At 45.5% G+C, this 26,146-nt stretch overlaps 1 long non-coding RNA gene across 1 annotated transcript; it reads left to right on the top strand.

Annotated features, from left to right (window-relative positions):
• The first annotated feature begins 3,474 nt into the window (after positions 1-3,474).
• Positions 3,475-25,593, top strand: LOC132348571 (uncharacterized). Its single transcript, XR_009497496.1, has 3 exons — positions 3,475-3,678; positions 19,464-19,641; positions 23,308-25,593. It is a non-coding gene; the product is annotated as an uncharacterized LOC132348571 (long non-coding RNA).
• Positions 25,594-26,146: the final 553 nt, after the last annotated feature.

Consider the following 26,146-nt stretch of genomic DNA (forward strand, 5'->3'; position numbering starts at 1 on the left):
GGCCACCACCAGCCCTCACAGGGGGCTGCTCAGTCTGTCACAGCTGCTCAGGCCCAGACAGACTCCATCTCCCAGGTCCCCGTCACCTCCTCCTGTTGCCCTGCCCCGTGCCTCCCCCTCCCCTCGGGGAACAGGCGGAGACAAGGCTTACAGCCCCACAGACCTGGATTAACATTCAGGCGCCTACCACCTACTAATCGTGACTTTGGGTAAATGATTCTCCTCTCTGAGCCTCAGTTTCCTCTTCTAGAAAATACACAATCAACTTCAAAGGGTGGTCTGAGTATTAAATGAGATGGCATTAGGAAAACATCAAGCGGTGCCCAGCAAGCATCCATCCCCTCTCCTCCTGCCCCCCTTGGCCTCCCTTTCGTATCTCCTTTGTTTCTCTCCACCCACCTCCTCCCTCTAGAGTGGGCTTCGCGAGTGAGCCACCTGAGCAGTGCACAGAGATCCACTCTCAGGCTCCCGTGTTTGGTCTAATGCTCGGCTGTTCTGAACAAGGGGCCCCACATTTTCGTTTAGGACCGGGCCCTGATAATCATGTGGCCGGTCCCGCCTGCCTTCAACTCATGGCTCACTCTTTTCTTCTACACCCTCCAGCCCTCATTGCCCACCACGCAGACACTTTCATGAACTCCCAGACTACCTGGGGTGGTGGAGCTGGAAAGTGCAGGCCGAGGTAGAAGGATCTGGGACTCTGGAGGCATGGGAGCCTGTCCTCCTTTGCTGGCTGGAAGGGCCGGGCACAGGGATTTGGTAACAAGAGCAAGAGTGGGTGAACTAGTGAGAGAGTGCATGAATGAGTGAGTGGGTGGGTGAATTAATGAATGAGTGAATTAGAGAGTGGGTGAATTAGAGACAGGGTGAATTAATATGTGAGTGGGTGAATTAATGAGTGGGCGAATTACTGAAAGAGTGAATGAATAAGCGAGTGAATGGGTGAATTAATGAGTGGGTGAATCAGTGGGAGAAGCAGCATGTGCTTGAGGGGTGTGTGGAGGCATCCTGCTCATATTCTTCCAACTATTAGAAGCCCTTTCTCTGCCTCGTGTAGCTGTGTTCTCCTCCCTCCATCTTCCCCCTGGAGCTGAGATAACTGGGGTGGGAGTTGGAGGGGGGGGCAATTGTTCTGGAGGAGAAGAGAGGCTGGATTTGGTGTCAGGAGACCTGGGTTTAGGAACTAGCTCTGTCATTATTTGGATAACTTTCTTTAAATCACATCTCTCTAAGGACCTCAACTTTCCCATCTGTAAAATGGGGTGAAGATACTGGCCCAGTTGTTTATTGATCAGGACAAGACCCCAAGGGAGGGAGAGAGGGAGAGAAATTCCATAAGGGCTGATGGAGAAGACTTCAACTCCTGGTGGGTTCCTCCCATGCTCTGCCAGGAACATCTGAGCCTGGCTCCAACAGCCTTGGGGCCAAGGCTGAGCCAGGCAGGAGACCCAACTAAGGGATAAACACAGAGGAGAAGGAGGGGCAGCCCTGGGAGGGGCCTTCAAGGGCTGACTCCGGGTCCTGCCACCTGTCTGGCACCTGTGACAGGCCACACACAGCTAGTCCTCTCACAAGCCTACACATATTGGCATCTCGAGTCTAAGAGGCGCAGTTCCCTATTTCTAAAAATGGGCTGGGATCGCTGGCATGTCAAAGTTTAACGGTAACAAAAATAACAATTTTCAACCTCTACAGATGGCATCTTAGATTGAATAAGGTCTATGATCAACTAAGGTCAACCATGCCACACACATGCCTGTTACATGCAAGAACTATCAGGTGGGCAGCCTGCACACGACAAGCTATTCTGTACACAAACAGTGACATACACGCTTTACCAAACGCACAACACGGGTGACCCACTGCCTATGAGGCACGTTCCAGAAACCTATTTCGTACCCCATGTCCCACCAATCACAACCCACCCCATAAGTAAATCTACCCACCCATGAACTAGAACTTGCATAATCTATTACATACACAAATCACCCCACCGTTAGCTGACCCCAAACAATACCTTCTAGATACACGTCCCTCATATAAATGACTGGCCACCTCTAAGATTTACTGGCTCTGTGGTCTCAGGCAAGTTATTATTTCAAAGCCTCAGTTTCCCCTTCTGTAAAATGGGCCTAACTTGAAGTTTGTTGTGAAGATGACACACATCTACACCCACCCCTGCCCCACCCTTAAAGGATAAACCATGGACCTTGAAATCAGAAAGACCTGGGTCAAAAGTCAGGCACTGCCAACTTCCCAAATTCTGTGACCTCAGGTTCCAGCTTTCTTAGCCCTCATTTTGGCATCAGACGGCTTGATACCTTTTCCGCGGGGACAGTATGGGCATTAAATGACCGAGCGTAAGCACAGAGTGCAACAGCAGTGATTACTGTCATCGGTGGCTGACTCCTTGACCTTGGCCACATAATCAGTTGGAATCGGGACCCCCTGCACAGGAGAACTCCAGGGACGGCTTGCCCAGCCCTGAACAAACCCTGGCCTCTACGCCATCAACTCAGCAGTCCTTCTTTATCTCTGGCCCGGCCCCTGGGGCAGTCAGACCCCAGTTCAACATGCCCCAGTTCCCAGGGGAAAACAGAGAGGTCTCAGAGCTCAGCTGGAGGTCCCACTCCTTTTCGTTGTAGATGGAGAAACAGGGCCCTCAGGAAGGGAAGGAGGGGTGTTTTGAGACCACTGTCCTGGGCAGCCAGGGGTCGGGGAGGGGCGGCAGTGGGCAAGGTGCTGAGGCCTCTGGCGCGGATAGTGGTTAAGGGAGCCGCCGCTCTGGACCACAATATTATTCTTTTAAATGACAATAATGGCTAATGTTTCTGGAGAGATTCTGTGCTAGGCCCAGTGCTAAGAACCTTCCACTCTTCTCTGTTTATCTGTCCCACTTTGTAGGTGACAAAACTGAGGCTCAAAGAGGGGAAGCCACTTGCCTAAGGCCATAATGATGTAACAGGAGGGGCTGTAATTGGAACCCGAGTCTGACTCCAGAGCTTGAGGGCTTTACCCCCTCCACGCTGCCTCCCTCCTGGATCCCTGGAAAGAACCCTGGAATTCTGGAGCGCTGGTGGCTAATGGTTCCATTGTCACGTTACTGCCGGGGAGCTCAGGGGTCTGAGAAGTGAAGGAGCTTGTCCCGGGGCACGTGCAAGTGCAGAGGCGTCCTCCAGACATCAGACACCACGGGCCGCCTGGCGTCTTCACGTCCCCTGGGCACTCAAGTCCCCACTATCTCCTGTCTCCCCTCCCCCGCCCACAACCCAGGGAGCGGTGCAGGGAACCCGGGACTTATCAAGACAGAGAACAAAAGTCGTGGGGGAAAGAAGCCAAGAGCCATCTCCACTCCTGGGTAGGGCCCTTCAGTTTCGCCCCTTTGAAATTTCAAATTCCAGTTTGTGGACAAAGTCCTAACTTTCTCACAATATAGGTCCCCAACAACTGACCAAACTCCAGTCCAGGCAGCCAGCAGGCCCAGGGCTGGTGTGGCCTTGCTGCTTCCTTTGGCAGCTCTCGAGGTCTAGGGGGAGGGGTCCTGGACCAACTGGGGTCTGTCAGGTCATCCCTGCAGCCACAGCCCACCCCACAGGGACCCCTGCCTTCCACCAGAGAGGACAGCCCTCTTCCTGGAGCTGGGATCTGACGCTGGCTGGTGCCGACAGCAGATACCAGGTAGGCCCCCTCCCTCTTCCGGGCATCTTTTCTCCCCGCTAGCACTCCTAAAACACGGCTCATCCCACCCTCCTCGTCCTGGGTACAGGCCATGTTGGCTTAATCCAATCATAGAACTTCAAGACTGGACAGGGTATCTCAGCCAATCCACCCATTTGGCAGATGGAGACACCGAGGCCCCCAGGGGAGTGGCAGCCAGCTGTAGGCTGAACCTGGGACATAGACCCAGGGCCCCTCATTGAGCCCTGAGGAGGGAGGACACATGCTCAAGGCCATGCAGAGGCAGCAGGGCGAGCTCGGCCTTAACAAGAAGCCCAGGAGCTTGGTGAGGTCCCCTTTGCTTCATCCCAGCCCTCAAGGGCCCTGGCAGTGCCTCTTACAGACCCCAGAGGGTGGAGTGTCTGTTCACTCAATGACTGATGGCCATTCACTGGGATGCCACGGAAGTACTTCCGAGAGGAAGAGGAGGAAGCTCAGGGCCGAAGGCCAGTGGGTTTGGTAGGAAACATTTATGTGGTTAACTGATAACCAAGCCCCATCCTTGGGCCCCTGGAAGCCTCCTTCCTCCCTCTCCTCAGCATGATTAAGACGAACTTACCTGCCTGCTAATCATTGCTGAGCCTGTTGATTTTGCCTTAAAAAATTAACTGGGCATGAGTTTGCGGTTTGCCTCACCCCTAACCCTGCAAAGCAAAGGCCTGGGTGGGCAGGAGGCCGCCGGGTTATGCAAGAGGCCTTCGGCCACCCCACGCACAGCCAGAGCCTCCTCTGCTGCTCTCCAAAGGGTAGGTTTTGCTCAAGAGTCAACAGTCTGCTTGTTTCCCCTGCTCTGGGTCCTGAGCAAATTTGCTGTGTTACCAAAGAGAGATAAAAGCAGCTGGGGGGTGGGGGGGCTGGGAGAGCTTTCCAAACAGGGATGCGAAGCGGCCGCTTTGAGCTGGGGATTCTAGAACCCTGCAGTGTCAGAGCCAAGAGAGCCCTTAGGAGGATGCGGCCTAAGGCCTTTCAAACTGGGTTCTGAGGTCCCAGGAGCCAAGGGAGTGTAGGCAGAGGCCCCACTTCATCCAGTGCCTGCCTCTTAGGGACACTGTCCCTCAATATTTCATTTGAGAGTGGAGCCAGCTGTTGTTAATGAGAATTAGAAAACTACTGGTCCAGCCTCATCCCCTCACTCATGGGTACAGATGGGGAGACAGAGGCCAGAGTGGGGAGGTGACTCGTCCAGGGACAGAAGGTCACCCGGGTGTCCTGAGTCTCCAGCTAGGAGACTCTCTCTGGTACTCAGTGATGTATTCTGGATGTTAGTGAACAAGATGGCACCGAAAGGCCCTTCTTTGCTTTTTACCCTCCCTCCTGGGGCTGGCTGGAAGCAGAGTGGTGCCTGAGAGCCACCGGAAGGCCCAAGTCAGGGGGGTCTCACCTGGCCCTGTGTCCTGTGGGCCCTCTGAGAAGCAGCCATGAGCTGCAAACCAGAGGCTCAAAGTTATAACCCATCTCAGCCACATCCTCTCTCTGGAGGCATCAGGCCACAGAAAAGGATGCAGAGCCCTGCCCTGACTCTCAAGACCTCTCTGAGTCTCAGTTTTCTCACCTGTAAATTGGGAATAATAATACCTAACTCATAGGGTTGTTGTGAGGATGAAATGGAGTGGGATATATGCAATGATAACCGTGGCCAATGTTTATAAAGCTGTTTTGAGGGTTTTCCATGTATTAACTCATTAATCCTCACAACCACTCTGTGAAGTAAGGCAATGTTTTTTATCACTATCTTATAGACCTGGAGCACAGAGAGGTTGAATCATATGCCACAGCTCACACAGCTCAGAAGAAGCTGGGATTCCAACCTGAGCCGAATCTGTGCTCCAGAGTCTGTGCTCCTAACCTCCAGGCCACCCTGCCCTTCCAGGGCTGGCACATAGTAAGTAGTCAATGAAAAGTGGCCAGTAGGATGATAAAATAAGCTCCATCCCAAGGCACAATTGGGCTGTGTGTATGGACTGATGGACTGTGAGGGCTGGAAGGTGGCAGAAAGAAGACATATCTCTGGGCTGGAGTGGTCAGGGAGGGTTTCCTGGAGGAGGTGGCATCCTGGGCAGAGGGAACATCCAGAAGTGGAGAACATGGTGGGTGAGGGTGAAAGGGCATGGAAGCTACTCTGGCTGGAGAGCAGGGTATTATGGGAGATGCTGACTTCAAGGCTCAGTAGGTAGTGTAGAGAGTGTGGTCGAGAGAATGATCAGGAAGGAAGCCAGGAGGACTTGGGTCTGTGTGGGCGGGGCCTCCCCATAGGCTGCCTTCTGCCAGGTGGCTTGTGACTTCTGGGCTGAGGCTGTTGCTGTCCTCCTGTGTGTATGTTCCTCCCTCCTGGTTATGTTCCTGACTTTATCTGCTGACGTGACTTTGGGAGTTAGATGGGGCCTTCCTCAGACCCTGTCGGGTCTGAAGGGTGCAGGCCCTGGTCTTCAGGTGAGGGATGAACCCACATCCCAGGAACCACCCTTGGGCTCCCCACATCCTTGTTCTGAAGGGCTCTAGGGATCTGCCTGGAGGTCACTGAGATGAAGTGTTTGGGATCCCGAGACTCAGGCCACGGCCACCTCATACAGTTGTACAGGTTGCTCACTGCACAAAGGTTCTCTGGCTAAGGGGGCAAGTGGAGGTGGAAATCCAGCCCTTGTTCCACTTACCAAGCCAACTGCCCATGGAGATTTGCCTGCTCAGAGGGGGGCACCATTCACTTATTTTCACAAAGGCTCCATGTGAGCACTGTTCCAGCTCTGCTTCCAACCACTGTGTGACCTTGGGCAAGGTCATTTCCCTCCTGGGCCTTGGTTTCCCATTTGAAAAGTTGTCTAGCATAAAGCAGAAATTCAACCCTGATGGTGAATTAGAATCACCTGGGACCTTTAAAAACTACTGATGCCCAGGCCCCACCACAGTCCAATGATCAAATCTTGGGGTGGGGGTGAGCGGTTGCTGGCTATGAGTATTTTTTAAAGTTCTCTGGTGATCCTGATACGCAACTAAGATTGAGACCTACCACAGGAGGGCTTAAAATTTGGGAGCTGGAAAGGCCTAGATGTGCATCCAAGTTCTACAGCTTCCTAGTTGCAACTTCAACGAGGCTCCGTTGAATGGAGAACCTAATGGAGAATCTAATAGAATGGGAACCTAATAGCTTCCTCATAAAGTCAGAATGCCAATTCAACGGGATTCTACTCAGACAGCGCTTGGCACTGTGGTAGGCATGTAGGGAGCTCCTGATTCTTGGTACCGATGACTATTATTTTGCTATTGGCAAAATGAAATCGGCTTAAAACAAAGGGCCCTTCTAGGTCAAGGATTCAGAGACTCGGGGTCAGGCTTTCTCGGTTCCTGAGTCAAGTCCTAGTACATGGGTCTCCATCTTGGCTGCATACCTGTCACAGTATTGAGGTCTGAGCGATTATTCTGATGGTTTGATATTTTACCCAATCTATTAAAACACTTCAATTTCTTTTGGAATCGGTACTACGTGCACACGATTCAAAAGTCAAAACAATATAAAAGGTGCACTTTGAGAAGTCTGGCTTCCACCCCCAACTCCTGTCCACCAGTCTACTGCCCTCTTCACTGTAGCTAATCACTTCCCTTAACTTTCCCTGTACAAACCAGGCAGCGTATGGGATCATATGATATCATCCCCCATCTCTTAAACTGTTCTGCATCTCACTTTGTTCATTTAATAGCCTAACCTGGAGATTTTTCCATAGCAAATGAGAACAAGCTTTGAGGAAGGAAGGGTTATTGCCCCCTTCACAGGTGAGGAAACTGAGGCTCACGCTGCTGAGTCCAGAGCACTTGAACTATCGCTACTTGGCTCCAGAGCCGGTGTTTGTTCCCCTGCCCCAGTGTGGCCTTCCAGGAAGCCTGACCCAGGAGTGCTTTGGAACTGGGCCTAAATCTCTCCAATTCAGGCCTGGCAGGAGGAGGTGGGGTGGGGATGGGCTCTCACGGCCCCCACCATATCCAGGCCCTGAAGTCACAGAGGGGCTGAAGCGTGGAACAAAAAATGTCCAAAGTCATCCTGATAGTGACCCAGTGAGGGGATGTCCCCTGGACGGGACAGTTAGGGCCCGGTGGCCATGCCCTCCAGTGGAGTGGAGCCTGCCAGGGACATTCTGGCAGGCTCAGACTATGCAGGTAGCAGGGGAGGGCAGGAGGAAGGGAAGAGGTGGGGAGGTAAGGGAAGCATGGCTGATGGGACAGGCCCAGGGGAGAGAAAGCTGAGGGGACCCCATTCTTGGAGGTCAGGAAGGAGGATGTGGGATTCATGGCAGAGGGGGCAATGACATTTTAACCAAACATTTTCTGCTCAGGCAACCCCAGGGCTCCCTCTGGATTCCTGACCTGCTTCAGTTCACTGACTCACTGACTGGGGACAAGTCACTTTCCTGTTCTGTGCCTCAGTTTCCCCAAAGCAAAATGAAGCAGATTAGGAAGCTGGTCTTTAGGTAGCCTTGAAACACCCCTAAAAGACTCTGTAAGGCTCCCCTCGCCTTGTTGACAGAATCTGGATCTTGCCTTGATCAGAACGGGGTCCCCCCATCAAGACCCTGGGTCTTCCTGGGTTGGGGGCTGGGGTGACAACATCTCTATACTGCTCCAAAATCTGGACTCCTCCCCTAGGTCCTGTGTCTCTCTCCCACCACCTCATCCTCCTTTCCAGGTAGATGTGGAGTCAGGATCATACCTGGGGTGTCCCGGGGGAAGCCCTGGCCCCAGTCTGACATCCTCCTCCTGGTGCTATGGGGTCTCACACAGTGGGCAACCTCTTCATCCTTAAGGGAGCTCCCACAGCCACTCTGGCACCCAAGACCCTGCGAGGGCTGCCGGGCAGAGTTAATCTCTTAATACTAGTCACAATGAGATTTCAGGGATGGAGGGAGGCGGTCTCCATGGAAACTGCAGACCAGCCCAAGACCCATGCAAGGAATTAGCCTCAGGGCTCAGTAAGGGACTCCTAGAGACCCAACCCAAACAGGAACAGGAGACACAGCGGCCTGAACTCCTGTGTCCTGCTCCAGCCCTCCTGCTGTCTCTCTGGAGGGCCTGAGACAACCCATACCCCTCGTACTGCCTCAGTGTTCTCCTGTTAAACTGGACGGAACCTCTTTCACAGGGAGAGCCCTGCCACCTTTCTGGGCCTCAGTTTCTTCATTCTCCAGTTGGGGGTTATAATTCTTAACCCAGAGCCTTTTCAGAAGAGTTCAGACTTCAGAATCTGCTTCAGCTAGGCCTTTTTCACTCAAACTGTCAACGTAGGCCAGGCATTTCACTTCTCCCAGCCTCAGTTTCCTCATCTATACAATGGGCACAATCACTATGGCACCTGACTGGTGGGTACTGATGCTCAGCGACAGAGACTCCTTCTCACCTCTTTCTGACTGCCCCATCCACACTGTACATCTGCCCTCCACCCCCACCACTTGCAGCTTTCAGAATCCCGTAGCCCCTGCCTTGTCTCTGGCCTTTGCACATGCCATACCTTCTGCCCAGAGCAGCTGTCACACCTCTCTCTTCGCCTCCTCATCCTCCAAGTCTCATCTTCATCTTCCTCCAGGCAGTCCTGCTGGCTTGGACAGGTCAGGGCTCCCCCTCGGTGCTCCCACAGCCCCTAATACTTTATATCATCAAAGTTTAATCACATGGTGGTTACTGGTTGTCTGCCTCTTCCATTGGACTATGTCTCATTTTACCCTTATAGTCCCACGACCCAGCTGGCAGTTAATATAATGGGTTGGATGAATAAATGAGCGAAGGAATGAAGGAATTTGCCCAGCCAATCATTCGACATTTATTCAGCACATGCCATGTGCACTACTGTGGGTGCTGGAGATGAATCAGTGAATTGGTAAGATCCCTCCCCAACAGGGTTGCTGTTTTAGCAAATAAAAACACAGGATGCCCAATTACATTTGAATTTCAGATAAACAATGAATAATTCTTTTAGTACAAGTATGTACCAAATAACACATGGGACATAACTTATATCTTTTAAAACTTCTGTTGTTTATCTCAAATTCAAATGTAACTGGGCATTCTGTATTGGATCTGGCCACCCTCTTCTCTCCCTCACAGAGATTACATCCTGGTGGAGAGGTGCGGTGGTAACAGACAGGAGGAAGTAAATAAATAAAAAATAAGAGAATTTCAAATAGTGGTTAAGTGCAGGGAAGACAATGAAACAGTACAATGTGATAGCGCCTTGGGATGGTAGGGGGTAATTGTGGATACGGTGATCGCCGAGCTAGTGACCTTGACCTTCATGAGACAATTCTAAGCTCCAGTGAGATACTACTTTGGAAAAGTTCTTTGAAGATCTTAAAGGGAGTGTAGGCTGTAAACATTGGTGGCTGTTAGTTGAGAGGAGGGCTACGAGGCAAGCAGAGGGCGCAGCCGGGGGGCGCTGCTGAGTCTCACCTGACAGATTCCACAATTTTGCAATTTGGATCTGGGCCTTCACAAACCGCGAACCCGCAGCCGTCGGTCAGCCAATGCCCTCTGCGGGGCTGAGAGCCAGAGGAAGGGGCCAAAAGGGCTGTGCAGAGAAGCGTGGCCACCTGGGCCGGAGCTGAGAGCCCTGACGCCGTCCCCCCACGCCCAACCGTCCCTCGGTGGCCCTAGGACGCAGGGCAGCACCTGCGCGGCTCAGATCCGGAGGGCCTCCGGGAGGAAGCGGCCCAGATGCGCCCCAGCGCCGCGTTTTGCGTGTCCTGGGCTCCTCCTAGTGGCCAACGCAGGAACTGGCGTACAGAAACCTTTAAACAACCGAGCGGGCTTCACCAATCACAGCGGAGGTCGTATTACAAACCCACCAGTCACAGGCCCAGACCGACTACGACTCTCCAAACTCAGCGGAAGACAGCTCGACATGATCACCAATCACAACTCGCTGGCTTTAGTTACGGGGCATGCTAACTTTCCTCCTATCACACATCCACACGTGGTCATTGCACCAATCAGAACGCAATATTTAAAAACTGGTTTCCTAAGGCGGGCACCGCGCTGCCATTACACCATCTAGGGAATTTATATTCCCAACTTCCGGTCCCAATGTACAAGCGCCTTCAGTGAGGGTCCCAGGCTTTGTGCGGGTTCTATGTGGAAGCCCATGGTTGCATTCAGGGGCATTCATATATCAATATTTAATGATATATCATTAAATATCCTCCCCGCATTATAAAAATTAATGTGTGGGTCCAGTAGAGTGGGAAAAGCATGACCTTTGGCGTTAAACACACCTGAATTGGAGTCCATTTACTAACTTTGTGAAGTAGGACAATTCACTTCCCCTTCCTCAGTTTTAAAAAAGAACAATAATAATATGTTGTCATCGTCCATCACCCCACCCCCAACTCAGTTATTCAAGCCAAAATCCTGGGAGTCATTATCTTTGTGTCCTTCCTCCCACCCCTGCCAGCTCTTCAGAAAATCTAGTTCTTGCTGCCTCCAACAGTATCTCAAATTTTCATCATCTTTTCATCTCCACCACAGCCAACCTTGTCCCCATCCCCCATCATCTCTCCAGGTCTGCAAAAGCTCTTTTCACTTCTCTTGTTTTTCTGCTCTGGGTCTTCTACCACCCACTCTATAGCCAGGGGCCAGGGATGATTTTCTACAAGCAGATTGGAATAGGTGCCTCCCTTAAACAATTAAAGCTTTTTATGCATTTATACTAAAACTCATAGAATTCAAAACTCCCATGAACTGTGAGGCCTGCATGACCTTGCTTCTATAGCCCTACATTTCTAACCTCATCTTATTCCATTCACTCCCATCCCGGCGGCTGCAGCCACACTGGCCTCCCCCACCCCCATCTCAGGGCCTTTGCACATTCTTTTCTGGTTCCCTGGAAAATGGTTGCTTGGTTCGTTGCATGGCTGGCAAAGGAAAAAAAAAAAGAAAGATCTTTCAGATCCCTATTTAATTGTCACCTTGTCTGGGAGGACTCTCCTACATATCTATGTAGGTTCTTCCCATCCTTCACCCTTTACTCTCTGTCCCTGTACCTGATTTTTCTTCTTACCGCCTATCACAATTTGAAATTACACATATGTATGTTACTTGTATATCTATTTCTATCTCTTCCACCCCCATGAAGGAGATGAACCTTGTCTGATGTGTTCCCCAGGGTACACCCCACATCTTTTACAGTTTAAAATTAAACACATAACAAGCACTTAATAGATATTTGTTGGATAAATGACTGAAAAGATTTGGGGGGGAGAAACTGATACAATGTACATGAAGTGCTTAGTACATAGTATGTATTCAATGAAAAGGATTCCATGTTTTCAGGGAAGTAAAATTTTAAAAAGAGATTAAAAGTCATATGTGCTCCTAGGTTTGGAAGGGTTTAAACTCTTGTTTACCAGAATTTCTTGACCTCAGCACTACTGACATTTTGGGCTGGATAATTGTAATGGGTGGCTGTTCTATGTGCTGTAGGATCCTTGGCAGCCACTCTGACCTCTACCCACCAGATGCCAGTAGCACCTGCCCCCCTCCCAACCTATGACAATGAAAAGTATCTCCAGACATTGCCAAATGCCCCTTTGGGGGTCTCAAAGCATCCCCAATTGAGAACCACTGTGTTAGGCCTCTAGACTTATAGGAAATTTTCTCCCTATAATTCAGTGTTTCTCAAATTTCAGTGTCCATAAGAATCATCTGGGGTCATTAACAAAAATTCAGATGACTCAGGTCCCACCTCCAGGTTCCAGGGTCAACAGCTGGCCCAGGCATCACATGTTTGATGAGTTTCCAGGTGCTTCTGATTCAGGGAGCCTGCAGGAAAACTCCTCCAGGAAGCCTCCCTGATAACCTGATAACCAAACACTGTGTGAGGCTCCCTATCCACTTGGACCCTGTCCTTGAATTCCTTTCCTTTCCGATTACCCTTCCCTGGATATATTTTCAAAGTAGTGACAGAACCAAATCCTAGCTCAGGCAAAGCCCAAACTGCCACATCTAACTTCAGGGAATAAACAAAATCTGACCACAAGGTTCAGCGAAAACTGCTTACGAAATGAAGGCACCCCCAACCAAAGGAATCGTGGGTCGCTGCTTGGGAAAAGTATCAGTGTAACAGAATGGTACTGTCAGACTGTCTTCTCCCTGGTGGACCACTGTCCCTTCTCTGAGAACAGGTGTTGAAGACCACTTGGTGGGGCTGGTCTTAGTGGTCTAAGACTGGTCATGACTCAGTCTACCTTTCCAGAGCCATCTTTCAGGCTCCTTTACTCATAGCCTACCTGTGGCTTGACTATTCCACGTCCTTCTTCTGAGGCACGTGGCAAAATCACACTTTCTTGCTGCCTTTAAAGTTAGACGTGCCCACGTGACTGGTCTTAGCCAATGAAATGTGAGCAGAAACAATCTGCGTCACACCTGGGCGGGAGCTTTAAGAGGCAGTGCTGTGGTTGTTCGGAAGCAAGTGTACCTATGGAGTCACCAGGACGAGGAGAGCGACCCGCCGACTCATGTCAGACAGTGCAGTAAGTGAGCGATAAATATCCATAGAGTTAAGCCAGGGAGACTTGAGGCTTTCTTTCATTATCGCAGCGTAACCTCATCTAACGTGACTGAGTGCGGTCTTTTCAAAGCTTCACTGATTTTCCTATGACCATTATGATTTTTATCATTTCTGAAAACCACCTATGCTATTACTTAACATTTGGCTTACATCAACTCACTTATTTTTATTTAGATTTATTTTAGAAGGAAACGTTATTACTTCCAAATCAAATACCAATATCATAAGTAGAAAGCAATGGGAAAATAAGCAGAATAAAATAAACCATTATATTACGTCCTGAATTAATACCGTTGCCTTTCAAAGCCTCTGGGCCCTGGGTCTGTTCTCTCTTTGTTAAAAAAAAAAAAAAAGGAGGACAGTCACTGTGTGTCAGTCTTTTGGCCTCAAAAAGCTGGCTGAGAGGGACTTCCCTGGTGGGGCAGTGGTTGGGAATCTGCCTGCCAGTGCAGGGGACACGGGTTCGTGCCCTGATCTGGGAAGATCCCACATGCCGCGGAGCAATTGAACCCCGTGTGCCACAGCTACTGAGCCTGTGCTCTAGAGCCCGTGCTCTGCAGCAAGGGAGGCCACCGCAGTGAGGGGCCCGCGCACAGCAACGAGGAGGGGCTCCGCCTCTCCGCAACGAGAGGGCCCGCCCGCAGCAATGGGGACTGAACGCAGCCAAAAATAAATTAAAAAAAAAAAAAAAGCTGGCTGAGATTGTCAGATGTTTGGAGGAAGCCCAGTATGGAGGCTGAGAGCACAAATTCTGTAGCTTGACTTTCTGGGCTTGAATTCTGGTTCTGCCCTAGCTGTGTGATCTTCGCTGAGCTCCTTAACTGTTCTGTGACTGTTTTCTCATTTGCAAAATAGGGGGGATAATGATGTGTGTGTCATTGGGTTGCTGTGGGGATTATTTGTGTTAATGTAGAGAAAAGGCTTAGAACTGTGCCTGGCACGCAGTACTTACACAGGTGTTAGCAATAAAATAATGGCAGGAGCAAGATCAGGTGGGTTTGGAGAAATGTTTGAACTCGAGGAAGAGGAAAGAAAAATCCTCCACATTGGCCAAAAATAAATCACCTGGACAGTGTGGATGGGGGGCGGGGGGGAAGCTGCCATAGCAGCAGGCGACGTGACCAAGTTCTAGAGGTTTTACTTGGCAGCGGCTGCCCAAACCTCTAACCCCGGTCTCATGTGTCATTAGTGAAGATGTAGTGCTCGGGGACTTCCATGGTGGTCCAGCCGGTAAGGCTCCGCGCTCCCAGTGCAGGGGGCCCGGGGTCGATCCCTGGTCAGGGAACTAGATCCTGCGTGCACGCCACAACTAAGACCCAGTGCAACCTAAATAAATAAATAGATATTTTTTTTAAAAAAGATGTAGTGCTCAGGTCAAAGGAGCTAAGAAGCCCTCTGTATACATGGACCATACACAAACAACTGTGTTTGATTTCAATTTTAATAGAAACACTTAAAATTTTCCTAGGATGGGACAGGGTGAGAAAACCATACCCTTTAGAGAATAATTGAAGATCCAAAAGGGTTCTGGGCTGACTGTTGGGGAAGAGGAGAGGGGCAGTGTAGCAGAGTGGTCAAGGCTACTGCCTTTGAAATATCAGTGGTACCATTTACATAATTGTTCAACCTTGTGAAAATGATAAGTTCTTCAAGCCTTATTTGTTTCATCTGAGAAACAGGAATCAATAATAGGACCTCTTCATAGATTGCTTTGTGGAATAAATGTGATAAACCTTATAAACCCAGCACATAGTTGCCCACCATGCAGTTGTGTTATTTACTGAATTCAAAGTACTTTCCTTTGGAAAAGGGTGTTCACCTATTCTCAGAGCCCCAGAGGACAAATTAGGACCAACAGATGGATCGTATAGGGAGGAAGATTTGTGCTGAAAACGAAGAAGATTTTTCTACTGGATACAATGATACTACCAAGGAAAAAGCTGCTTTATTAAGTAGTGAGTGTCCTGTCACTAGAAGTATCAAACCCAAGCTAAATGACCACCTGTCAGAGAGGATGGTGAGAGGATTCTAGCAATGGATCAAAGGTTGAATCAAAGTAGCATTTCCCCGCTGCAAAAGTCTTAAATAAAATGTGATCCAAACCAAATTCATGTTGGAAAAACTGGATATTCACATGTGAAAGAGTGAAGCTGGACTCTTAGCTTACATATATAAAAGAATTAGCACAAAATGGGTTAAAGACCTAAGCGTAAGAGTTAAAACTACAAAACTTTTAGAAGAAAACATGAGGGAAATATTCATGATGCTGGATTTAGCAATGATTTCTTAGAGATGACACCAAAAGCATAGGTAACAAAAGAAAAAATAGATAAATTGGACTACATTGAAATGAAAAATTTTGTGCACCAAAGGACATTATTAACAGAGTGAAAAGGCAACCCATGGAATGGGAGAAAATATTTGCAAGTCATGTCTGATAGGGGTTAATATTCAGAATATATAAAGAATTCCTACAACGCAACAACAAAAAAACTGATTTTAAAATGGGCAATGGATTTGAATAGACATTACTCCAGAGAAGATATACAAATGACCGAGAAACACATGAAAATATGCTCAACGTCACTAATCATTAGTGAAATGCAAATCAAAACCAGAATGAGATAACCACTTCACACCTATTAGGATGGATAATCAAAAAAAAAAAGATAATAAGCGTTGGTAAGGATGTGGAGAAATTGGAACACTTTCTCACTGCTGGTGAGAATGTAAAATAATGCAGCCACTATGGAAAGCAGTATAACACTTCCTTAAAAAATTAAAACTAGAATTACCATATGATGCAGCGATACAACTTCTGGGTATATACTCAAAATAATTGAAAGCAGTCTGGAAGAGATATTTTTACACCATTTCATAGCAACATTATTCACAATAGCCCAAAGGCAGAAGCAAGTGTCAGTTAAGAGATGAACCGAAAAGCAAAATGTTACGTATACATACAACAGAATATTATCCAGCCTTAAAGATGAAGGAAATTCTGATACATGCTACAACATGAATGAACCCCGAGGACTCTTTGCTAAGTGAAGTAAGCCAATCACAAAAGGACAAATGCTGTATAATCCCATTTATAGGGGTACTTTGAGTAGTCAAATTCATAGAATAGAATGGCGGTTGCTGGGGATTGGGAGCAGAGAAGCTTGGAGAGTTATTTTCTAATGGAAACAGATAAAAAATTTCAAGAGTTGGGTGGTGGTGAAGGTTGTATAACAATGTGAATGTACTTGATGCCTCTGAATAATACATTTTAAAATGGCTAAAATGGTAAATTTTATGTATATTTTACCACAACTTTAAAAAATTTCATCAATGTATAAAATATATGTATTTCATCCGGACAGATTTAGGTTTAATTCCAAGACTGCAAGGATGGTTTAACATTAGAATATTACTAAATTAGCAGACTAAAAGAGAAAAAAATGTGATTATCTTAGTAGATGCACAAAAAGCAATTAAGACAATTCAACATTGTGATTAAAAAGCAAACAAGCAAAACTTCTAGCTTACTTAGAAGAAACTTTTTAAAACCCAGTAAAAATTACCTACCAAAAACCTAAAGCAGATATCTTACTTTAAAAGGCCAAAGTCCCTTTAAAGTCAAGAATAAAACAAAGTTGCCCACTGTGGCAGAGGCTGCAAGTTGTCTGTTCTGTATTATATAGTCTCCTTGTCTTCCTTTGTAATAGAACCTCCAATTTTCATTTGAACACATGGATGCCCCTCAAAAAACTTATCTCAAGCATTCCTTAAAGCTAGGGGAGACCATGTGAATATGTTCTGGCCAATGAAGTATAATCAGAAATGTAATGTGGCAGCTTCCAGGAACTTTTTTAAAAAGACAGCTGGAACATGATTTTACTCCTTTTTCTTCTTTGTCTCTTGCTCCTTCTTTCTGCCTGTAACATGGCTGTATGGTTGGAGCCCTGGCAGCCATCTTGGACCATGAGGATGAAGACCTCATGGGGATGAAAGGAACCTGGGTTCCTGAGGACTGTTTTGGGGAAGAACCACCATACTAACCTTAGATTGCCTCCCTCTGGACTTTTATAATCTGAGGAGTAATCTTCTATTTTGTATAAACTACTGCTATTTTGTGTCTCAGCTACTCATAGACAAACTAAGCCCTATTTGAAATACCCATTATTACTGCTTCTCTTTGATATTTTACTAGAGACCCAAGCAATACAATAAGATAAGAAATTAAAAACAGATCTAATAAGAGAATTTAACAAAATTGTTGGGTACATTTTCAGTATGTCAAAAGCAGTTGGTTTCTATACACTAATATCAACAAATGAGAAGATTCAATTTAAAAAATTATTTATGATAGCAATAGCGATTATTGCTAGGATTAATCTAACAGAAGACCTTTATGTATTAAAATTATTGAACTTTATTTAAAAAACATAACAGCAAACCTATATAAATGTATCATGGTCAGAAGTATTTTTGAAAATTATAAAGGGAAACCTCATTAAAAGGAAGTCAGAAGGCCAGAAGGGGGAGCTCTCATGCACATACTACTTAATCTCAATACAAATCCCAACCGGAAGAGATGTACCTTACATCTCTGGAAGAAAGTGACACTACTTTACTACTGTCAGCAGGAGGAAGAAAGATTTTCTCCTTGCCTGGCAACAGCTCAGCCAATGAGAGACTGTCACAACTCAGCCAATGAAAAGCCACTATACTTCCAACTCCCAGTTTCCTCTAATGGACTGTTAATACCAGCCCATCCCAACTTCATCTTCTCCTCTATAGAAGAGTTTCCTCTCCCTTAGTTTACCAAACTTGCATATAGTTCACCACAGTTGCATGTCCCAAATTGCATTTCTTTGCTGCTCCCAAATAAACCCATTTTGCTGGTAAAAATAAGTGGCTCTTTTATTGTCTTAGGTTAACAGCTTCATTATGCAAAGATGTCAGTTCTTCCCAAAGTAGTCAATAAATTCAATGTAATTTCAATTAGAAGCCCAACAGCACGGTACTTGGCGAATTGCAAGCACTCAAAATATGTTAGTTGCCTTTATTGAAATCCAGTGGAGACAAATAGGCTGTTGGTCTCCAAACTTTGTTCTGTTCTGTTCAGTCTCATCTTAAAATTTATGTGAATGAGCAAAGAGAATAAACAAGATAATTTTTTAAAAAACAACAGTAATATGAGGAGGACATGCTCTATGATACATAAAGCTATAGTTTCACTGTCCAATATGGTGACCACTAGCCACATGTGGCCATTGAGCATTTGAAATGTGGCTAGTTCAAACTGAGATGTGCTGGAAGTGTAAAATACACATTGTATTGTGGAGCCCTAGTATATAAAAGAAGAAAAATATCTCATTAATTATTTTTGATTGATTAAATGTTGAAATAATATTTTAGCTATTTTGGGTTGAAGAAAATATTAAATAATTTTAACTATTTCTTTTTTGAGCTTAAAAAAATTAAATGTTTTATTTTCGTATAATTGTATCAATAGATTCACTTACCTGTTGTTTTTTTTTTTTTCATTGTTTAAATGTGGCTACTAGAGGTAAGTGGAACAGTATAGAGAGCCTAGAAACAGATCTACATATGTCTGAAAATGAGGGACAAAAACAATGGCATTGCATATCAGTCAAGAAAGGACGTCCTAGTCAGTAATGGTCTGGGTCAATTGGTTATCCATATGAAGAAAAATATAATGGCATCTCTATTTCATATCACACACAAAAATCAATTCCTATGGAATAAAGACCTATGTATGAGAAATAAAACTTTAAAAATTATAGAAAACGTTTAGCATAATATCTTAATGATTTCAGGGCACTGGAAAAAACAAAAAGCACACACTATAAAGGAAAAGATTATTAAATTTAATGATCTTATTTATAATTTAACCAAAACTTAACTACATTACACTTGTAAACTTCTGTACAACAGAAAATACTCTAAAGAGAGCGAAAAGACGAGCTACAGACTGATTAAAGGTATTTTCCACTAATATAACTGAAAAAAGGATCTGTACTGAGAATAAATAATTCCTTCAAATTGTTAAGAAAAGATAAATAAGGCAATAGAAAAATGGGCAAAGGATATGAACACACACACTCACAGAGGAAATTCAAATGGCAAAAGGAGCCTTTCCCTCTCTAGCAATATGGGAAATGCAAATTCTCATTTTACATTCATCATCTTTCAGAGTCAAGTGCGGAGGAAGGTGTGGAGCAACCAGAACTCCTAGATGCTACTGACCAAAGTGACAGTTGGGGGGCAAGATCGAGCAATTTGCCAACATCTCATCAAAGTGAAGATGCCCACTCCCTGAAATCCAGAAATTCCACTCCTCCACATTATCCTAGAGAAACTCTCACCCACAGGTATAAGAATGTTCTTTGTAGCATCGTTTAAAATAGTGAAAAGCTGGAAACAACTCCATTGTCAAAAACTGGAATAAATATACTTTGGGATGTTCCTTCACAGCATTTTCAGTGAGTGCCCTAGTGCTGCTTGTAGCTGCATGGGAAGATCCAAAAGTAAAAGGAAGTTGCTGAAGGATACATACAACATTTGAATAAGTTTTCCAGATATGCAAAATAATGTTATATATAGTTTATGTAGCTATGTAGAGTAAAAGTATAAAAACATGTCTAGCAATGATGAACAGCAAATATTGACAGGGGTCACCTCTGAGAAGGGTGGCAAAGCAAGGGATTGAGGAGGAGTACAAGGTGGGGCTTCAAGTCTAAGTGGAATGTTTCATTTGTCATTAAAACAAACAAAAAATGAATCAAATGAAAATATGGTCATGCATGTAGGGCTCGACAAAACTGAGTGATGCGTACATCAGTGTTCACAATGTTATTCTCTCTACTTTTCTGCAATATTAGGGAATAATTACAAATTTTTTAGAAAGGAGAAAGATAGTGAAAAAAATTAACTGTCTTTCTACATACCAGCAACAATCTGCAATGTAACTGTTAAATCATACTATTTAAAATATCTCTACATTTCTTTTTCTTAAATCTAGGAATGTATTAAGCTAGAGAATTTCTCTGTTGGGGGGCAGGAAGAGCTTTCATGGGTGTTGATGTTTTCAAGGGGCTCTGTGATGAGCTAATGTGAACACACTGGAGGTTTCTCTTGGAGTGCCCGAGGCATTCATTGTCCTGTGTTAAGGTCTCTGAGAAGTTCTCTGATAATGAAATTTGTACAGCTTTCTTTAATCCAACGTTTTTCAGACATCTCAGGATAGAATCCTCCTTGTCTGAGCGGTCTTGCCCTGGGAAAGGCTGACCTAGTCACCTCCAAGTTTCCTTCCAATCCTCACCATCACCGTTCTAGTTTTGGCTCTGCCACTAACGTGCTGTATGACTTTGGCCAAATCATCTTACTTCTTGGGGCCTCAGCTTATTAAGATATTAAGTGGGTGTGTGAAGTTTAGACTCTAAGATTCTCTTACCTGTTTCCAGCTCTAAAACCCCATGTTGGAGCCTGACCCTAGGATGACATTTCCACTCAATTTTATTCCTCTTCACTCAACTAACTTTTTATGATTTAACTGAAGCAGATTCATGGTAGAAGAATTACAAAAATGCACAGAAGTGAAATAAAAAAGAATTAAATTTACTCCACATGCCAATGTATGCCTTTTTCGAAAGGTATGATGATTGCTAGCATTTATGGAACACTTACGTCCAAAACACTGTGCTAGAATAGAACTATTTTTATCCTCATTTTATAGATGAGGAGACTGAGGGTCAGAGAGGTAAAGTCACCTGTCCAAGGTCATACAGCTTGCAAGGCTCTAACCCAAGTCTGCCTAACTCTGCACCACAAATTCTCAGCCACTACCATATAAGGCCTCCCCATCTGAGGGGGGTCTTCATCACTGTGAGATTCCTTTTCCTCCCAGCACCCTAAGTCCTTCAGGATTCTCTCATCTCAGAGGAGCTGTGGGCGGATACCAACTCCTCCAAAAACAAAGTCAGCACCTTCACTGTGGGAGGATCCGTGTCCCTCCCCCATACTCCGTCCACCTTATCTCTAGAACAACTATGACTTGCCCTGGAGAAGGGGAAAAAAAATAATCCTCTCCCCTCCCCAACTCCACCCCCCAAATCACAGGATTTGGGGGTAAATTCACAGGCTGGAGACAGAAGAATGGGTGTGTAATTAAGATTCAGATTGACTATTGTTTTATGTGACTATCTGATAAAGAGAACACAATGGCTGCCATGGGGACTGGGAGGTGAGATTTCCCAAGTGTAGAATTCTAGAAGACAAGCCTTGAGTTCTAGAGCCTGGGTCGTCACCCCGCCCCCCCCCCCACCCCAAACCAGGCAAGCAACAAGGGTGAGGACACCAGAGAGAACTGTGGGCTAGGGAGAAGACCCAGCCAGGGATACCTGCCCAAGACGTTTGGCTAGAACTGGTCTATTCAGAATGGGAAATGGAGACAGGATGAGTTAGCTGCTATAGAATCCTAGGTGCTAGAGCAGCTGTGTCCAACAGAAATATAACGTGGACCACATATGTAATTTACAGTGTTCTAGTAGTCACATCAAAAAATCGTAAATCTATGAAATAGGAAATTGCGCTCACAAATAATGAGCTTCCCCTTGGTCTTAGCAACCAGGGGTCTGAAACTCAAGTGCCCTCGGTGCCCAGATAGAGATATATGGAGCAGATAGAGTATAAGCAGGTTTCACACTTTCCTATAAGAAAACACAGCAAATATAATGGTTTACGTTTATTAATATAACTTTAGTGTAGAGACACTAAGGAATGGTGAGGACTGTGGCAAATTAGAGAAAGCACGCCCAGCCTAAATTAGCTCCAGTGGGCTTTTGTCTCATGGTTATGGGGAATCAGTGTTGCTAGAGCTTCCAGTTTTTTGAAAGAGGCTGGAAGTTGGGGTTTTGAAAGGTTAGAAGTCAATTGAAGTTTTATTTAAAAACAAAATTGGGTGGCCTGGATCTCAACCTCTGATCTCCTTTGAACCCTTGGCCATGTTTTACAGAGGAGGAAACTGAGGTTCAGAGTGGTTAAATATTTTCCCCACTCACAGTAGAGACAAAGCACTGGCCCTTCGGGTCATTTCTGCTGCTTCCACTAATAACCAACATTGATTTTTCACTATTCTTATTGAGAATTCCCTAGGTCCCAGGTTCTGGGCTGAACATTTGACACCATGAAGGAGGTACTGTTTACAATGCCAGATTTAGAGAGGGAAACCAAGGCTCAGAAAGGTGGAGTCGATTACCTAAGATCCCACTGTGAGGCTTGAACCTGGGTCTAGGGTTAATTACAAGACTCTCGGTGAAGAACCTCGGAGACCAGGGAGCCTGGTGGTTTTCACCCTGGGGCTGCTTTGAAGGGCCAGGGGCTACAGGATGGGCAACATCCTGCACCCCGACACTTCCTTTAACCCAGGTGCCTCCTTTGTATCATCCCCACAAATTGGTTTCCGGTAAGATTTTGTTTGAAGAAAGAATGCCACTGCTGTTTTTTTTTTTAAGTTTGAAACCACTGACCAGCCCACGGTCTCTTGATTTACAGAAGAGGAAACTGAGGCCCAGAGGTGGCAAGTGTCTGAGGTCCCTCTGCAAGTCGGGACCAGAGCCAGGACCAGAACTGGGCTCTGGAGGCCAGGCCCCGTCTGGGAAGCTGCCCACGGGGTGTGCTACTCTGGGCTCTGCCCAGGGAAGGGCCAGCTGCTCTCTCTGTGTCTCAGCACCTCCTCTGCCTTTCCTCATGCCTGTTTGGATAACTTCTTGACCTGTTCCTTCACAAGCTCTCCCTGAGGTGTGGCTGCCTCCGTTGCTTGTCCCAGGGAATCCTGGGGCCTTGGCTGTGTGACGGCCCAGGCTTGGCCAGTCCCGTGGCAGACAGTTGTTAAATAGTGGCTGTCTGGGCAGAGGGAGGACTGTTTACCCAGGGCAGGGCCCAGGCAGAGGCTGCAGCTTCCTCCTCACGTCACCGGCCCATCCAGCCATTCAGCATACTGACTCAGCTGTCCCCTTCTGCATTTGCTCATTCCACAGATATTTATGGAGCGCCTACTGTGTGCCAAGCACTGTTCTACATGCTGAGGATATAGCAAGACGGCCAGATTCCCCACTCTCGTGGAACTGACATCGTAGTGGAGGAAACAGATGATAAACAGATCAGCGAATTCACAATTCCAGAGCTGTAGAGGATAAAGGGATTGATAGTGATGGCTGGAGGAGAGGCAGTCTTAGATGGGGTGGTCTAGGAAGGCCGCTCGGAGTGGGGACATTTGAGCTAAGAACCAAACTAGGAGAAGAAATCAGTTATGGGAAGATCTGGGTAAAGGGTGGTCCTGGCAAAAGGAACCCCAAGTACAAAGGCCCTAGGGCAGGAATGTGCTTGGCGTGATTGAAGGACAGTAGAAAGGCCCAAATGGCTGAAGTGGAGTGAGCAAAAGGGAGAAAGACAGGAGAGGCCAACAGAAGGGCAGACAAGAGTCAGACCCCAGGGGTCCTTTTAGGTCAGGGAAAAGAACTTAGCTTTTCTTTTCAGTGTGACACAAAGCAATTAGAAGGTATTCAGCAGGGATTTTAAATGCAGCTGTATCTTGAATTTCTAACTTTAACTCCCCCGTTTCCCTTTATGGCTTTCTGTCCCAGGACTCTTGTTTTCAGGTACCGTTGAGGGTGTCTGAAGTAGTGTTTAACTATTCCCTTTTCCTTTTTAATTTAAAAATTGTTTCGAAAATTTTATGAAAGTTCTATACGTACACAATTGAAAAAATCAAATACTTCTACAAAGCTGATAATAAATTGCAGTAGGGCTTCCCTGGTGGCGCAGTGGTTGAGAATCCACCTGCCAATTCAGGGGACATGGGTTCGAGCCCTGGTCCAGGAAGATCCCACATGCCGGGAGCAACTAAGCCGGTGCGCCACGACTACTGAGCCTGTGCTCTAGAGCCCATGAGCCATAACTACTGAGCCCGCGTGCTGCAACTACTGAAGCCCGCGTGCCTAGAGCCTGTGCTCCGCAACAAGAGAAGCCACTGCAATGAGAAGCCTGTGCACTGCAATGAAGAGTAGCCCCCGCTCACCACAACTAGAGAAAGCCTGCGTGCAGCAAGGAAGACCCAACGCAGCCAAAAATAAAATAAATAAATAAATAAATTTATTTTTTTAAAAAAGAGATAAAATAATCAACAAGGACCTACTGTATAGCACAGGGAACTCTACTCAATACTCCGTAATAACCTAAAATGGAAAAGAATCTGAAAAAGAATAGATATATGTATATGTATAACTGAATCACTTTGCTGTACATCTGAAACTAACACAACATTATAAATCAACTATATACATGTAGCTGATTCACTTTGTTGTACAGGAGAAACTAACAACATTGTGAAGCAATTATACTCCAATAAAGATATAAAAAAATAAACAAAAATAGTAAAAAAATAAATAAATCAACTATATTCCAATATAAAATAAAAATTTTTTTTAAGAGAGATAAAATAAACCAGACCTAGGGAATGAATAGGCCAGGACCCAGATGTGGGCCTTCTGATACCAAGTTCAGTATTTGACCCCAAAGCCCCAGACATTTGTATTCCTCTTTATGATTTTTACCATATTTGCCCAGCAACTGTATTTTATTTATCTGTAATTATTTACTTGATAATTTTCTTTCTTTTGAGGACATACATTAATCTTTCAAAGGATGTTTTATATTAGTGCTTCAATATGCTATAAATTATAAATTTTACTAACACACAGTAAAATAAATTCAGTAAGATTTAAAAGTGTTTTGTCAATGTACTACGGAAAACCAGCCCCTGTTCCCTGTGGGTACACTTAAGGAAAAGTATGCTATTTTTAGATCTATAAAGAATCTTTGGGAACATTCTGTCCAGTGACTTTTAAACCCTTTTGACTATGACCCTCAGTAAGTAACACATTTACATCCCATACTTTATATACAGTGGCAATAAAGGTGGCAGTCAAAACACAGACTCTGGAGGCTGACTGCCTGGGTTGGAACCTTAGCATCGCCTCTTAAGGCATCTGTCACTTTCACTGAGTGACTCAACTTCTCTGTGGCTCCATTTCCTCATCTATAAAAGGGTAAAGACAATTATAGCACCTACCTCACAGGGTCATTGTGAAGGTAAGGAGTTATTATTTGTAGAGCCCTAGTGTGTGATCTATAAATTGTTGGTATTATCACAACCCCCCACACACATCCATAACCATATAGAAATGAACAAAATTTTCACACATGAAATTTACTATGACTACATGAGATGCACTAGGATGTTTTCTGTTCTATTTTACTTCAGTTTTAAAAAGTGGTCATCTTTATAAAATTTCATTAATCTATTTGTGATTTATGATTCATACTCTTTTCTGTGTGAACAATATACTTCAATAAATATATTTTTTAAATAATACATTTTTATTCAAAGAAAACACAAGAAATGAAAATGAAAGAAATCAGTTGGTTATGTGAAGAGCAATGTGCTGAAATTATTTGTCCAGCACAGTGAGGGTACATGAACAGATTCAGGGTCCCTAACAGCTTGGATACTGCTGATGCGTAATTTCTAATGAAAACTGTTGAATTGTACTCTAGGAATCATATATGTGCTTTAAAGGCTTTAAAAATATATATATTCAATATAGTTTTCAGTTTGCAAGAGTCAGTAAATTACAACCTCTGAGCCAAATCTGGCCCAGTGCCTATATTTATAAATAAAGTTTTATTGGAACATGCCACACTCATTCATGTATTTATGGTTGATGGCTGCTTTCGTGCTACAAGAGCAGAGCTAAGTAGTTGCTACAGATCCCATCTGGCCTGCAAAGCCTAAAATATTTACTATCTGGCCTTTTA

This window comes from Balaenoptera ricei, chromosome 15 (genome assembly GCF_028023285.1).
Source record: "Balaenoptera ricei isolate mBalRic1 chromosome 15, mBalRic1.hap2, whole genome shotgun sequence".
Lineage (NCBI taxonomy): Eukaryota > Metazoa > Chordata > Mammalia > Artiodactyla > Balaenopteridae > Balaenoptera > Balaenoptera ricei.